This window comes from the organism of the source record quoted next, unplaced genomic scaffold (assembly GCF_019419815.1).
Source record: "Pyrus x bretschneideri cultivar Hongxiangsu unplaced genomic scaffold, Pyrus_bretschneideri_v1 Contig17, whole genome shotgun sequence".
NCBI lineage: Eukaryota > Viridiplantae > Streptophyta > Magnoliopsida > Rosales > Rosaceae > Pyrus > Pyrus x bretschneideri.
Window position 1 is genome coordinate 4150052 of NW_025999468.1, and position 13043 is coordinate 4163094.

General features: G+C 37.5%; 1 long non-coding RNA gene across 1 annotated transcript; it reads right to left on the minus strand.

The window, feature by feature from the left end:
• Positions 1–4262: 4262 nt before the first annotated feature.
• LOC125475969 lies at positions 4263–11844 on the minus strand. The gene is made up of 4 exons (XR_007257322.1): positions 11585–11844; positions 11388–11454; positions 9950–10025; positions 4263–4406 (listed from the first exon to the last, which is right to left on the minus strand). It is a non-coding gene; the product is annotated as an uncharacterized LOC125475969 (long non-coding RNA).
• Between the last annotated feature and the right edge of the window lie 1199 nt (positions 11845–13043).

Genomic DNA, 13043 nt, shown 5'->3' on the forward strand with positions numbered 1-13043 from the left:
AACGGAATATTCCTGACGGCGTTAACTGACGCCGTCAGTGTGCCAGGCACATGCCTGCGCGTGGGCGGCGCGTGTTGTCACATCCAGGCCCGGGGTGGATCACTTCCCCGGCCCGCTCCACCACCGTAACACGATATTGTCCGCTTTGGGCTTACCATTCCCTCACGGTTTTGTTTTTGGGAACTCACGAGCAACTTCCCAGTGGGTCACCCATCATGGGATTGCTCTAGCCCCCTCCTCGCTTAACTTCAGAGTTCCTACGGAACTCGAAGCCAGTGAGCTTCCAAAAGGCCTCGTGCTAGGTAAGGATGGGAATATACATATAAGGATCACTTCCTTAGACGGTGTGCGATGTCACAATCCACCCCCCTTAGGGGCCCGACGTCCTTGTCGGCACACATACAGCCAGGGTTAGGCTTTGATAACAAATTGTCACATCCCGGCCTGGGGTGGACCACTTCCCGGGCCCGCTCCACCACCGTAGCACGATATTGTCCGCTTTGGGCTTACCATTCCCTCACGGTTTTGTTTTTGGGAACTCACGAGCAACTTCCCAGTGGGTCACCCATCATGGGATTGCTCTAGCCCCCTCTAGCTTAACTTCGGAGTTCCTACAGAACTCGAAGCCAGTGAGCTCCCAAAAAGCCTCGTGCTAGGTAAGGATGAGAATATACATATAAGGATCACTTCCCTGGGCGGTGTGCGATGTCACACGTGTGGCCGTGCCTTGGCCAGCATGTGGGGACGCGTGCGGTGTTGGAAAATTATTTTTAAAATATGGGGATGTTCGTGAGGTTGAGTAGATCACGTTGATGTATTCATACACCCCATTTGAGCATTGTATGAGAAGTTATTTCGTAATGTTGGTTATGTGCTTTAAAATTTACGTTTTTTATAGTTGTTTCGCATATAGGTGAGACCTATCCCGAGGACGAGCGCGGTCACTCGAGGTAAGGGGGTTACAACCATTCTACATACCAGTAAGTGGGCTTTTGGTTTTCCGTATATACCTATATACTTGCGTTTTTCCTAGAAAGTGAAATGAAACGTTTATATGTTTTATATGCCATGCATTATTAGTTGCATATATATATGTTTGGTGTTGCGGATGCACATGTAAGTGTCAGGTAAGTTATGGTTTATGTTTATGTTTAGTAGCAATTTGAGATGCATAGAGAGCTCATAACCTGCACCCCCGGTGTTAGTGCTCCCGCCCAGAGTTGGGCATAGTCCTTCACATGATGTTCACCTCCCGCACCACACGCTCATCTTGGATCCAAGTTAGGTGCGCAGTCCTGTTGTACAGACCACTTTAGGTGGTTCCGACTCGTAGGTGACCCGCGATTATTCGCCCAGTCTTCACGTGATCGTAGCACTTGAGCGTACTTACTTTACACCCAGTCCTGTCATACAGACCACTTTAGGTGGTTCCGACTCGTGTGCAGGTGTAGTTAGTGAGTTGGAGATTTGAGCTCTAGATTCAGCCGAACAGGTCACGTTAGGTGACTCCGGCTGACAGATTACATGGCATTGTTTGGCATTACCTGAGTACTTGCATTTTATTTCGAGGCATTTGGCACGGCATATTTCTTAGCATGATTTATATATATGTATATATTATATTTTTCTGGGAAGTATACAGGTTTTACGGCGAGGCGTTAGAACTTTATTTATGAAATGATTTTTAAAAAGCTTTGTTTTTGCCCACTCACGCTTTCTATTTTGCGCCCCTCCAGGTTCTAGTTGGCTAGCACTTTTGGTGGCTCCCCAGAGGATTTTCTTGGCTTATCTGACAGATTATCACCAGTGTAGGACCACCTTTGGGTGTGTTTATTTAGTGTTGTTTCCCCCGGACTGCACTAGGTCTTTTGTGCTTTGAACTTTGTTTTCACACTTGCGCTTGCATATGTATGTTATTTACTTTGTGTATAGCTTGGTTTTTATTTATTCATACTTTTATTATTATTTCTTAGCTTCTGCACTGTGCACATGGTTACGTCACTTCCACGTGACGGCCAGCATGCCCTGATCTCGGTCGGGGTATGTCAATACTTACTTTAGAATTTACTATAATTATTCATAAGTTTGATTATTACCAAAAATATACAGGTCAAGCTAGACGTACTAATCTTCATAGTATAAAAACATAGAGCCGTTTTAGGTAAAAAAAAAAAAAATAATAATCTAAAATGACGTCTCAAAGGACCAATGTAATATGCCAGCATAATTGCCTATATTGGATCGGTTCATGCTTTGGTGAGCAAGCGCAACAGCCCGCTTTTGGCTGACATTGAGTGGTATCATGGTGCAAGACGATTCCACATATCGAGATCGGAATGGGATCGGGTGTTTTAAAAAAAAAACGGCCCTTGCTTCTCTGCCAATTTGTAGAAACCTAGTAATATAGATACAACATGTCGAAGTATCTGACACATCAAGATGTGGAGTGTCTATGCAACCTAGGCTTACATTATACTATTCACACACCCCTTAAGTTCCTTTTTTTACCATTTCAAGTAAAAAAGTAAATCAACAATGCACCATGATGATGAACTAGTACTCTTTTTCATTTTAAATGTTACTATATATATATGGCTGCCACCCCGGGAGCGGCAGGTCTTGACTTCCATCTAAGTGGAGCCAATGATGCCACAGAGCAAAATGTTGACCGTGTTGCAGCTTATAGAAATTTCGTTGAAGCTCTCTGAGATATATTGGTTGGTCCAAATGCACAAAGAGTATATGGATTTCGTGTGCTTCATGATGCATCAACGTTACAATATTGACAACGCTTCCTACAAGTCTGGGTTTTCAACTACAACGAAGATTTTACCATCGTAATTATTAATATTGTCAATGTTTATGTGATGAGATTCATCACCGGTAATGTACGTCAGAGTGGTGACGTACATTATCGGCGATGAATCCCATCATGTAAACATTGACAATAACAATTATCACAGTGATGGCATCTCCGTTGTAGTTGAAAAGCGGACTTGTAAGAAGAGTTGTCGATATTGCAATGTTGATGCATCATGAAGCACAAAAAATATATGTACCTTGCACGTATCCAGACATACCAATACATCTCGAAGAGCTCTAATGAAATTTCTGTAAGCTGCAGCACAGTCATCATTATGGTCGGTGGCATCATTGGCTCCACTTGGATGGAAGTCAAGACCCTTTGCTACCGAGGTGGCAGCCACGTATACAACAACATTTAGAATGAAAAAAAAGGAACTTAAGGAGGTGTAAGCTGGGAATAGTAAGTGTAAGCCTCCGAGTCTGAAAGTGGTTTGATTGTCACAGGGCTAAAAACCTATTTATATACCAAAAATCACCCCATAAATCCTAGTTTGCACGCACACTCCAAACCCCAAAGTGTCGGACACTTTGACACGTTGTATTACTAGGTTTCTACAAATTTTCGTAATTTTTTGCTATGTATTGTAATTATGGTGAATTTACTAGTAACCCATGCACTTATAGGCAGTTATGCTAGCAAATTGCGTTGGTTTTTGAGACGTCATATTAGATTTTTTTTTTTTTTTTTTTTTTTTACCTAAAACGACTATACATTTTTATTTTATAAAGATTGGTATATCTAGTTTGATCTGTATATTTTTTGTAACACCCTTAAACTGGAGAGAGAACAAGGAATTTAAGAGAACATCATGTAGTTATGGGGGATTGCTGGGAAAGTAGAAAATTCATTCATATGTTGTGGAAGAGATACATAGTTACAAACCACGTTTTTTTTTCTTTTAGCTTTTCCAATATATATATATTTTTCTTGCCACTTAGTATTACGGTCTAATGATATTTCTCTTCATTTGTAAGTGATATATATTAGGTTCGATTCTCGCCAAAGGCGAATTTGAACCAAATATTGCTAGCCTATTATGAGACTAAGCCCACCCACTCCCTTTTAGTGTAGATAATATCGTTTGTTCAAAAGAAACAAAAAATTTGTTTTTTTCATTTATTTTTGTGACAAAATTACCCTTGTTAATTTGTTTCTATTATTGTCTCTTAGTTGTAGAGATTTTTTTTTTCTTTTTTTTGTTAGAGTTGTTTTTGTTTAAAATTTTGGGTGAAGCCTCGGGTCACCAAAATTGATACATCCCGATTTGAAATGTTCACCCGGACATCCGAATTAAGTTGTGTTGGTTGCCCCCTAGAAGGTGACGAAGCCATAAAGTGATGGTGATGTGGAAAGGCTACTAATTTAAATAACTAATTCTAGAGTGCGCACGTGAGCAGGGTTGAACTCTTATCACACAAGTGATGTCAAAGCATACGTAAATTGCAATAAAAGATAAGGTAATAACATTAATACCAAATGCAGGAATCCTCGTACATGTCAACTTTTGCCAGCCATCCTTGTCGACACAAGAGCCTTGCCACTAAAAATCATGTAAGGGCCAAAAACAAGGGTGAGTCACTATAAGAAAAATCGGCATGCACACTAAAAATTAATAGTGCCCTAAGAGGCTTAAGGGCACTAACATATGTGCTCATAGATCAATAGCAACAATGAAGCAACTAAAATGTTATATGTGCCCTCTATCAGCATCCCCTTTGATCATTGGGCCTAATATGTTGTTTTGTGTTCAAATATGAGCACAAATAGCAACCTATTTATTTGTTAATTCTGATAGGTTTGACACCAATTTAATTGATAGGGCACCATTTTGAAATCGTGCTCGATGCTGTGTTTATTACAAAAAAATTTGAAAAAATTATGCATATGATTACATTGGATTTCACGCCCAGTCGAACCATGAAACAGAAACCATTCTAACCATGAAACAACCATTGTAACCATTCTCACAAGCTTAACACGTGGAGTACTAGAAGTGTCTCATGCATCAACATGCGGAAGCATTAAAGAGGCAGGGTCCCACCCATGTGGGTGCTTGTCGACCTTGATGTTGAGCCAAATGGCTCTTATGGTCATGTACGACCTAGATTAAATGGACCAAGTGGTTGATCCAACGGGTGCCCCATTCAAACCTTTTTTTTTTTTTTTAAATTTATATTTATAAATATATTGAATTCAACGACTAAAATCTAATATGATCAAATCCAACGGTAAATAAAAAGATGTAATGGTTCAAATTTAAATGCAACGACTAAAATAATAATAAAAAATTATTTATGCGTCTCTGTCATGTATTTGGTCAAAACCAATTAAGCAATCTTTAACTCAAAATTGCCTCAAAACTCAAGCGACCATGAAATCAAGTCATTTAACATACATGTTTATGTCAAACATTTGAGCAAGAGATATAAGCTGCCTTAATTCTTTATTGTAATAGATAGAATAATGCCTTAATAACTTAATGCCCAAAACTTTCTAAACAATATGATTTTATTTATTTATTTAGTACATCGATATTTTAACACTAAGGGGATGGGGCGTTCAGCTAAACCACAAAATGGGCAGCCTAATTTGGTATCGAATTCACCATCCACGAGATTTGAACCTAAAACCTCTCACTTTTCAAGTGAAGAGGAATACCACCAGACAGTAGTACTGAGTGATTTCTAAACATTATGATTAGTATAGAATTTATACACTTATTGCAAATAAGTTAATGAGTGTGAAGCCCAATTTTCTTTCACTAATTCCCTCACTTGAGCAAGCACTCATTAATATATTCTTTCAAAAAATGCACTAAATAATATTGCTTCATATTTTTGACATAATAGAAAATATATTAACTGACACACCCCAACCCATAATATCCACTAGAACTCCAAATTGAGCTGTGTTGGCCGACATCTGGAAGGTGACGAAACCATAAAGTGTATTGATGTGGATGATGTGAATAAATTTAAACCTAAAAGTGTCTAAGTACAAGAGTGCGCGGTGAGCTGGTATGAACCCATTTCACATGTGATGACTGAGCATAAGTACAGTACAGTACAGTACAGTAAAATAGGGTGAGAATTATACCATCGATGGTAATCGTCTACCCCAAGATTTGTCAATAATCATCGTCGATAGGAAAACTCTACTACTAGAACCTGGAGGGACGAAAAACAAGGGTGAGTGGGCTTGAAAATAAAGTTTTAATAAAAACCCTTTGAAAGTGTTATAACCCCTCGCCGTAAAACTCGTATAGCTTTCAAAAAATAATATTACTACGTAGGTATGAAAACCAATGCACAAGAGCAGCAAAAATTGAAATATGCTAAGTCATAATATCTCAGCAATAATAAATGTAAGCCAGGTGTGAAACCAATATAAAATAGTATGCCAATCGAAATCACCTAACGTGACCTGTACGACTGGACTTGTAACTCATCAACATATGTCTGCACACGAGTCGGAGTCACCTAATGTGACTTATACGATAGGCTGTGTGTAAATAAGTACGCTCAAGTGCTATGATTACGTGAAAGCTGTGCGATAGATCACGGGTCACCTATGAGTCAGAACCACTTATTGTGGTTTGTACGATAGGCTAGCACCAAAACTTGGATCCAAGGTGAGCGTGTGGTGCAGGAGGTGAATAATCACGTGAAAGCTGTGCCCTGGCCTTGGGCGGGAGCACTAACACCGGGGTGCAGCAGAATAAGCTCTAAGTGCATAAATACATAGCAATATGCAATGTAATAAGACCATTCACATGCTAACTCACTGGAAGCTTACCTGAGCCTTCGTAGCATCAAATAGTATAATTCACAATTCATACTAATGCAACAATATAGTAATAAGCGGAATAGACATGGCATACAAGGTATAAATTCATTTAAAAACGTTTTTTTGGAAATCGTAAAGCTTATATATATATATATATATATATATATATATATATATAGAAAACAAATGCCCACTCACCTGAGGTTCGCTCTACAACTCCCTAACATGAATATCGAGACATCACGAACGATCGTCGCCTAGAACAAATATTCAGTCACTTCTTAAAATTCTTATCGATAGAACACGTAACTTAAATAAAACACATTCCCAAGGACGTTCTAAAATGATTTGAGACCCATTGACCAAAAGTCAGTCGTCGGTAGGGTCCACAACCCTACATAACTCGATTCGGAAGATCTGCATCACAGATTTCCAATCCGTAACCTCCAAAGATCCACATTATGCTTCTAAAACATCACACTAAAGTTTCATTACGATCCAACGGTTGGATCTTCGCCAATTGCAAGTGCAAGTGGCGATTAACGTTTTATTTTATGAACTTACAAATCCAATTCGGAAAGATCCGTACATCGGATTCCCAATTCGGAAGTTCCAATGATCCTCATATATTATGTACTATAATGTAGTAAAGTTTGGTGACGATCCAACGATCGGAATGTTTATTTCTATAATAATCAAGTGGCAGTTCCTGTCAAAACTATGCTCAAATGATGAGATTTCATCAATCTAACTTTACCTATGGAATTGGAATATCAAACTTAGCTTAGGAAGGTTAGGGGATGCCTCGGCCCACGCGCCGCCATACACGGCGGTCGGCCGCCCTGACTCACCGGAAAAATCAAATATTTCTGAAAATTCTCAAATTTCACAAAAATGAAGATCTCAGTGAGTAGAGCAAATTTTATACCTGTGGCTAAGTCCAATTTGGCCGGGAAATGCCCCAAATTGTCCTCGAACCGTTGAAAACCCTATAAAGGGTGTTTCTTCATTCGTCCTCAAATCCACTCCGACGCTCCAACCAATGATTGGGAATTGTTTCAGAGCTTAAGGGAAGTTGTTTGATGATGAGGGTCGATGGAATTGCATTCAGAAATGGCAATCGCCGCCTAGGAACTCACAAGATTGCCATCGAAGCCGATGGCTTCGAACTCCATGAAATAGGGCCCGCTTCCTTCAATTTTGGGGTGAAACATGAAGGAGGAAGGTCGTGGAGTTGGTTCCAGGTGGTTAGATAGCATGATTTGCTGGAAAAACCGACGAAAAACTGCCGGAGAAGACAAGAAAACTGGGTAGGGTCGGTAGGAGGAACCGGGTCAAAGGTGATCCAGTGCTCCTCCACTCTCTCCTTTCCCCTCATTTCTTCTCTCCCTCATTGGTCACTCTCTTCATTCTCATCTTTCTAATTGGGTGTCTAGCCCTTCCTTTCTCTCCTTTATATTTCATCTTCACCGCCCATCTTTTCTTCCCTTTAATCTGGGCCACACACGTGGCTCTCCAGATTTTGCTCCAAAAATCTGGAGCATTCCAGAAAATATATAAATGACTATTTTGTCCCTATTTTTACTCGCCCATAACTTCTTCGTTATAGTTCCAAATCACGTTCCGTTTGCGCTCATGTACTCATATCGATGAGTACCATCCAAATATGCCAAAAAAAAAAAAAAAACAGATTTTATGTGACATGACAAGATGGTCAACAAAAGTCAATGTCTTTGCCTCGAAGGCATTTATGTAAATTCACATTAAAAAATTATAATAACTGTAATTTTTTGGGATGGGTCGTTACATCAACACTAACATAAAGTTGTCAAATAGAATTCCCAACAATAAGTATACTTACTTTAGAATTTACTATTGATTAATTCATAAGTTTGATTATAACCAAAAATATACAGATGAAACTAGATATACTAATCTTCATAGAATAGAAATATAGAGCCATTTTAGGTAAAAAAATAATAATCTAAAATCACTTCTCAAAAGACCAACGCAAGCATAACCTACCTATAAGTGCATGAGTTACTAGTAAATTCACCATAATTACAATACATGGTAAAAAATTACAAAAAACTTATGGAAATAGGTGTTTTGGCATGCGACAATCAAATTTTTTTTACCATTTCAAGTAAAAAAGCAAAATCAACAATGCACCATGATGATGAAACTGGTACTTTTTTTTCATTCTAAATGTTACTATATACATAGCCGACACCCCGGGAGCGGAGGGTCTTGACTTCCATTTAAGTGGAGCCAATGATACCCACCGACCATAATGTTGACCGTGCGGAAGCTTACAAAAATTTATCAAAGCTCTTTGAGATGTATTGGCCGGTCTAGATGCACGCATTATTTGAAGAGCTACAATGAAATTTCTATAAGCTACAGTAGGTCATGATTATAGTCGGTGGCATCATTAGCTCCACTTAGATGGAAGTCAAGACCCTCCGCTCCCGGGATGGTGGGCATGTATATAGTAACATTTAGAATGAAAAAGAGTACCAGTTTCATCATCATGGTGCATTGTTGATTTACGTTTTTATTTGCCATGTATATCTATTAGGTTTCTACAAATTTTCGTAATTATTTGCCATGTGTTGTATTTATGGTGAATTTACTAGTAACACATGCACTTTTAGGCAATTATGTTGGCAGATTGCGTTGTCTTTTGAGATGCCATTTTAGATTATTAATTTTTACCTTAAATGGCTCTATATTTTTATTCTATGAAGATTAGTTTATCTAGTTTGATCTGTATATTTTTGGTAACACGCTTAAAATGGAGAGGGAGTTAACAAAGAATTTGAGAAAACAGTCAGGTAGCTGTGGGAGGTTGCTGGGAAAGTGGAGAATTCATTCATATAGTGTGGAAGAGATACACAGTTACAAACCACATTTATTTTATTAGCTTTCCAATATTTGTTTTTAAAATCTTAGTTTATTTTTCATTTATTTTTGTGACAAAATTACCCTTGTTAATTTGAATCTATTCTTTTCTTTTAGTTGTATATTTTTTTTTAATTTTGGGTGGAGCCTCGAGTCACCAAAATTGACACACTTCGATTTGAAATGTCCGCCTGGACACCCGAATCAAGTTGTGCTGGCCACCATCTAGAAGGTGACGAAACCATAAAGCGATGGTGATGTGGAAAGGCTACTAATTTAAACCTAAAATACCTAACTCTAGAGTGCGCAGTGAGCGCAGTTGAACTCTTATCACACAAGCGATGTCACAGTATAAGTAAATTACAGTAAAAGATAAGGTAAGAACATTTATACCAAATGGAGGAATCCTCCTACATGTCAACTTTTGCCAATAATCCTTGTTGACACAAAAGCTCTACCACTAAAAATCCTGCAGGGGTGAAAAACAAGGGTGAGTCGCTATAAGAAAAATGGACACTACACGCGAAATTTAATTGTGCCCTATGAGGCTCTAGGGCACCAACATATGTGCCCATAGACAAATAGCAACAGTGCAGCAACTAAAATGTTACATTTGCCCTCTATCGGCATGCCCTTTGATCATTGGGCATAATATGTTGTTTTGTGCTAAAAAATGAGCAAAAATAGCAGCCTATTTGTGCGTTAATTCTGATAGGTCTTGCACCAATTTAATTGATAGGGCACCATTTTGAAATCGTGCTCAATGGCGTGTTAACTAAAAAAAAAATTGAAAAAGTTATTCACATAATGATATTGGATTTCACACCCAGTCTAACCATGAAACAAAAACCATTCTAATCATGAAACAACCATGGTAACCATTCTCACAAGCTTAAATGGACAAATTCATTCTTCAAAATCATCCATAAAACCAACTCTAACCTTTGGAGTAAGTCTTAAAATTTACCTTTTATTTCTCCCCAATTTCCTTCCAACCTTTGGGCCAATTTGAGGTTATGGGTTAGAAGTTAAAATTGGGCCAAATACCGGCCAGAAAAGTGGGCTGGGTTGGTAGAGGAATCCCCAAATGCATGTGAACACGCCTAACTTTTGCCCAGCGCGGAGCACCAGATGCGCCTCGCGCCTCACGCCTCAACACAAAGAGGCATTAAAAAGGCAGGGTCCTACCCACGTGGGTGCTTATAGGCACTGATGCTGAGCCAAATGGCTCTTATGGTCATGTGCAATCTAGATTAAATAGAACATTGGTTGATCCAACGGTTCCCATTCAAACTTTTTTTTTTTAAATTTTATAATTGTAAATTCATTAAATCCAACAGTTGGAATTTAATATGATCAAATTCAACGGTAAAAAAAAATCTAACGGTTCAAATTTAAATCCAACAAATAAAATAATAATAAAAAATTATTTTTTCATCTCTATCATGTATTTTATATTCTTCCATAGTGCTTCATGAGTATGTTGTCAGTTTAGTAATTTTTCAATATTTATCGGAATCTAAATATTTTTAGGTCAAAATGTTCATAAAATTAAATTAGAATAGTTTACAAATTTTTTTTTTAAAGTTACTTTAAAAAAAATTATTTTAAATTCATTCTTTAATATTTTAGAGCTAAATATTTAACCCAAAAGAAATTAGAGCAGAAAAACTGTTTCTGGATTAAAATATAAATTTTCTAAACTAAAAATTTTAGGCTTTAACCAAGTCTTAAAGATGCTCTAAAAATATAAAATTTGCTTGAAATGTTTACACTAATGCAAACAAAATCTAAAAAAAAAAAAAAAAAAAGTTGAAGTAAAGAAAACAACCAACATTTTTGGACGACATCTTCCTCACATACGAACTGATAATTGCATCTTTCGATATCTCAACTCCCTGTAAAACACATGAACCCGAAATACATTAATACAAGGACTGCATTAACAAACAGCGTGCATGAGGATTCCAGAGTTATTTTCACTAATAAAGGGAACACACAGTGCACAAGAAGATCAGTTCACTTTACCTTCTGAGCTCGGGTCTGCGTTTTCAGCTTGGCCGTGGATGTTTGAAAGGGTTTAAAACTAAATTGGTTCTGTGCTTTGGGTTCGAGTTTATAGCAATGGTGGCTGAGAAATGGAGAAATGATGACTGAGTAAGGTAGTGAGTAGGTTGACAGAGAGAGAGACGTGAGGTAATGGGTGAGAAAGGGCTTGAAAGTATTAAATCAGTCACCTACGCAAATTTTTACACTTCACACCCTAGGTAGGTAGAGTGAGTAGGTAGGGAGGGAGAGACGTGAGGTGGTGGTAGAGAAAGAGTATTAAATCAGTCACCCCATGCGTCTTCGAATTTTGAATTTGCGTAATTTTTACAAAGTTTAATAATATACCTTTTAATATAAATGTTAACTATAGTTAAGAATTAGACATGTGGCACTCTTAGAGGACGATGGTGAGCATCCATCATAATTAATGGTGGTGAGCAAAAATGTTCCTATTCTAAGAAATCATAGTTAAATCTTAACACGTGTCAAATTTTGACTGAGTCATAGTGCCATGAGGCATTGTTAATGGCACATGGAGCCCTACACAAGTTTTCCTCCACCATGAGAGCATAATTAGCAGTTTTTCCACCACATAGGTCAATTCAAAATGAGGAATGCTAGCTATATCCCGCTTGCCGACCCCTACTTGCCTTTTTCACTGAATAGATATCATGTGAACTTATCTTACACTCAAATCTGTGTATTAATTATGTTTAAAACTTCTCTCCTCTTTTCACGAATGCCCATATTAATTCTCACATGTCAACCAAATCATTAAATTGTCTATGAAAAATCTAATTATTTTAATTATTTTTTATTATTCTCATTTTTATTTTATTTTTCTTCCCTTATGATTTTAGGCTTCCGTAATGGACTGCAAGATTTTTGGAGATGACATTTCTTTTGATAAGGCATATACCACAAATAAATAAATAAAATGCCTTTTGCTCCTTTTATCATTTACAATTTATTTTGCATGAATATGCACTACTTGCGAGGAAACTACTCCAACATTAATTTGGTTTGATGGAAACATGGGTTAAAGCAATGGGTGGAAAACCTCCTTCTGCAATATTAATTGATCAAGATAAGCCATGGAGGCTGTCATTGCAAAGGTTTTTCCAAATGTGCGACATAAGTTTGTTTAAAGAAAATATTAATAATTAAAAGCCAGAAAGAGCTTAAAACCAAAACGAAAAAAAGAAAAAGAAAAAAAAGAGAGTCTGAACAATGAATCTTATATTAAATAAATATTAATAATTAAAATAATTAGATTTATCAAATTTGATATATAATCTAAAGATTTGTTGACATATGGGATTTACTTAGGTACAATATAAGTCCGCATACCATTCATTGAGAGAGAAAGGCAAGTAGAAAAAGATAGCTAGCATTTCTCGTTCAAAATTAGTATCTTACCGCGTGGACCATGAAAGAA